We start from the raw sequence: 4,487 nt of genomic DNA, 5'->3' as shown, positions 1-4,487 counted from the left end.
TTTGAGGAGCAGTGGCTCCGGAGCTCAAGCAGAAGGGAAAAAAAAAAATTTACGAAAATCAGGAGAAATGAGGATTTCTGTCTGGATGGGGAGAAAAGGGATGCCGAGGAGCAATGTCTCCCATCCTCAGTCCTGCCTTCATTAGAAGGGCTTCGTTACCAGCCAGGCCTGGTGACCACTGCCAGGCTTTGCCTTTCGAGGTGGTGATGCCACCATAGCATCCCAAAACACCGGGAGGGGTGGGTAGCCGCTGGCTTGGCACAGCCCGGGTCCACTCCTGACTTGCCGGGCGCTTCCAGTCACTCGTCATTTCCCTCATCGTGGGTTGTTGTTTTTGGTTTTTTTTTTTTTCCTAATTTGCTGCTACCGGACGGGCCGGGGGGAGGCTGGACCATGGAGATTCTCCTCATTCTTTTCCCTTATTAGGCTCTCGGCTCGACTGTTTGGGGAGAAAGCAGCTAACTCGGAGGAGGACAGCAGGAGGAAGCAGCCGGGGGAGGCACGGCCCCCCGCGGCAAACCGTCACCGGAGTCCGCGCGCCACAGCCAGATTTTGAGGGTCTGGGTGGGGGTAAAGAGGCGAAATTCCTCTTGCTCGGGGGCTGGGTCCGAGCCAGGGCAATGCTGTTGGCTCCGCTGCCTCTGTTTTTAGGGGAGATAAGGGCTCAGGTGAGTCAGGGCCGGGTGTACCCGCATTCCTATGAGGACAAGGAGCTCCGCGCCGAGAGCCGGCACACCTTTCCTCAAGCCGGGCGTTGCCTGCCGTGCAGTGGCTCCGGCCCGCCTCAGCCGGGAGTTTGGCACGTCCAGATATTCGGCACGTACGAGCTTTACAGGAGGTTTTTCCAGCAGTGCGTTTCTAGGGCTAAACATGAGCTCCTGGAAGAGTTTGGCTCATTACATCACGGGAAATGACAGGGAATTTCTTTGTCCTCTCCAGTGAGGATGGGTCCGGCTTTGCTGTATCCACTGGTTTCCTCCCCTAAAACCAGGCGCTGTCGCTACCCTGCCCGAGGTGGGAGGAGAGGCTCAAGCACAGGCTGCAAACATGCCAAAAAAACAGGAAAAAAAAAGAAAAAAGAAAAAAAGAAAAGCAGAGGTATTACCAAGCCAAATGTCCAGATGGAGGAATTACCGCTCGTTTATACCACCAACCGGCACCTCTTGTCCTGGCAGTGCGAGCGGCTCCCAGGAGGAGCGCAGAGTCCCCAGATCCTTCTTTCCCAATCCCCAGTCATCAGTCCTCCTTGTTAGGAAGAGGCGTCGTGTTTGGGCACTGTGGAAAACCCTGCCAGAGCATTTCCCCGGCTCTTTGCGTAACTGGGGCTCCTGCCTGGCAGGTCTGCGTTATTAAACAGGCATTAACGTGCCGCCACTACCACGACCAGGTAAGTAATCTGCCGTCAAGGATCCAATTTGGGATTGAAAAGTTGCCTCAGTGGGATTACGTAGGCGGATTATTTTTAAAAAAGAGAGCCAGGTAGCCTGAAAGGGGCTTAAGCGCAGGAGAAAAATGCACCCGACCCCAGCCATCGGGACGAGAATCTTTATACCATCGCACCAGGAATCGCCATGGGGTTTTTTCGTATGAGCTCCCATGGAAAAAAAAAAAAGGGGTCGAACGCAACACGGGGGCTTTTCCATGCTCTGGAAAAGCCATCTCCAATGCCAGGAAAACATCAGTGACAGGCTGAGGGCAAGGAAAATGGGGATGCAGAGGGCATTTTCCTCCAAAGGAGGGTTTAAAGGTGAATCCTGCTTCAGGCACGAGCCTGAAAGCCACTGCGCACGAGCTGGAGGGAGTCGAGGATGCCGGCGATGTTTTCCGAGGAGGCGTAGGGCTCTTGGGGCCGGATGTTTTGTTTTTGGAGAGAAACCAAGAATCCAGCTGGGCAGCGGAGAAGCAGCCGCTCCTCCATCACGTCCATGCTCTCGGTGGAGGCAAGGTGAAGCCCCCGCCGCTTGGCATTAAACCTCTCGAGCCACGAGCAACTCTGTCCGCCGGTCCTCGCCGTTCATCCCCACCGCAGGCAAGACTCCAGCCCCAGCCGTGGGCTCGGCCTTGTTAACACGCTGAGGTCGTTAAGCGGCACAGGGCAGCCTGAATCTGATGAGCCAGCGGCGGGTGCAATTAATGACTCCAGCACATGAGACGACGCTGCGAGAAGCAGGCGTTCACTCTGTGGGACAAGCATCTCCCAAACCATGCTCATTACTGTTCCGTGGGCTCGTTATCGCCCCGCAGGCTCGTTATCACCCTGTAGGCCCTCAAGGAGATTGTGTTTTCCCCGAGTTATTTTTCCGGTACCATCGGCGTCGGAAGCGGGAGGAAGCCAGGAGCGCGCACGTCTATTTAAGGCTGCGCACTGGCAGTAATTTTCCTTTTTTTTCCGGCGTGTTTGCCGATGCTGGGAAGGAGGGACGCCGGGAAGGAGGGACGCTGGCAGATCGTGCCCTGCTGTTCCAGCCACATAGCTGAGATTCCAGAGGAGAAACCCCGGGGACTGGACACATACCAGCAGCAAAACCGCAGCCGTTGGGATGGCTCTGCACCGGTACGCTCCAAGCGGGAACGTCCCCGTCCTTCCATCCTGGCTGCCTTTCCCCCCACAAGGGATGGGATGAGGCCTCGGTCGTTTCCATTTCAGCAAAGCAGATGTTTAAGGGATCTGAGGCTTGACGCTCGCCGCCTCCTTCCCTCTCCAAAGTCAGCCCCGGCCGAGCGGGACGTTTGGCACGTCGGCAGCTTCCCTCGAGATCAAAAAGACACAAAACCACTCCAAAAAAATTAATTAACTTGAAGACGAGCATGCTGGTCCTTCCGACACCCACAGAGGAACCGTTTCCAATGCCATCTATTCCTCCTGCAAGAATCAGGGCTGACTTTGAGCCTCATCCTTGCCTTCAGGGGAGTAGGGATGTACAGGGGAGCCAGATCTCCGAAATCCTGGAGTAGCCGGCACCTTTCCGCTCTGGGCAGCGCGTCAGTGCCTGTCCCCTCACCCGAGGAGACGATGAAGAACCACCACAGAGGCAAACTCACCGCTGGCTGCAGATGGAGAAGGGGAGGACGGAGAGGGGGATGGCCAGACCCAGGGAATGACCCGGGAAACACTTCCGATGGGCTGGGTGCCAAATTGGGGCGAGGGGAGGGGGGGTTTGCAGCCTGCTAATTAGCCAGCTCTCCGCCCAAAGCTAACAAGGCCTTGCCTTTGATCCAGCTAGAATTTATAACCACTGGCTCACAAACATTGTCCATCCGCCGGCTCACCGGCTCACCCGTGCTCAGCAGCTTGGGCTGCGAGCCACAGTGCGATTCACCCTCCTAGCCTCACTCCCCTTGAGACTAAACAGCTCCACGACGGTTCTACCGAGCCGCACGTCAGCCAAAACCCTCTCTAAATATTGTGTCTCCTTCTCCACGTGAGCCTGCGGCAAGGCAGGGCTGGGAAACCAGGCGGCAGCTCAGCCCCGGCTCCTCCGGACCCCCACAATCCCAGCATCCAGCCCCACCACAGGGAAACTTGGTGGGGAGGGACACATTTAGCACCAACAGACCCAAAAGCTTGTAAAAACCAAGGCTGACAGCAAAAAAACATATGTTATGCCCCCAGACTTGCTGGGAAGCAGCAGGTTGGGGCTGGCTGGAGCACTGCTCCAGGGAGGAGGAGGCCTGGCACGTGCTTTCTTCACCAAAAATTATGCCATTTAGGTGTGATTTTTTTTTTTTTAACCCAGCGTAACTATGGCAACAGAAACCCAGCGTTCCCTTTTCTGAGTTTATACAGGTGTCTGCACCGGTGTGGCGACCCATGCTGCTCCTCCCAGCCCTGAGCGGGGGGCGGGGGGGGGGGGCTCTGCTCTTTGGGCGGCTGTGTCCCCCCTTGGCTGGCTCCTCTGCCTGCTGGGTCCAAAATGCCCTCCGCAAACCCTGCTCCCTTCTAAATAACCTGCAATTAAGACAATTAAACAAAAATAGCACATGGCCACCTCACTGTCTTCCCGCAAACGGTTTCCAATTATTAACCAGGAGGAAGGTGGTAGCAGGTCAGAACTCCCAGTGCTTGCTGGAGAGATGGATCCTAGCCACGCCACAGCGAGCAGACTTTGCCACGCGATGAGGGACCAGAGGGTCCTGGCATTGGGGTGTGGTGCAGGTGGACCCCCCCAGCCTCTCACCAAGACCCCCAGTGAGGCGCTGAGTGTGCCAGGAATGTCGCCCTCTCCCCACGGTGCCTTTCAACCTGCCCCTCCCCGCTACTGCCTCTCCCCCAGTGCCCTTTTATCCTCTCCCTTATTTCCCCATTCCTGTCCCAGGGAGCGGATCCTTCCCTCCGGACGCTTTTACACCCAGGCTCCAGTTATGTCTCGCTCCTCCGGCTGCCCCCCCACCTCAGCCCAAGCTCTGGCCGAAGCTGCCCCCCGGAGAAGGGGACATTGGATTTTCTGAAGCCAGCTGTGGGAGAAGGCTGTTTTTATTCCACAGCC

Source organism: Haliaeetus leucocephalus, unplaced genomic scaffold, assembly GCF_000737465.1.
Source record: "Haliaeetus leucocephalus isolate CR32 unplaced genomic scaffold, Haliaeetus_leucocephalus-4.0 Scaffold210, whole genome shotgun sequence".
Lineage (NCBI taxonomy): Eukaryota > Metazoa > Chordata > Aves > Accipitriformes > Accipitridae > Haliaeetus > Haliaeetus leucocephalus.
This window is presented reverse-complemented; position numbering follows the sequence as displayed.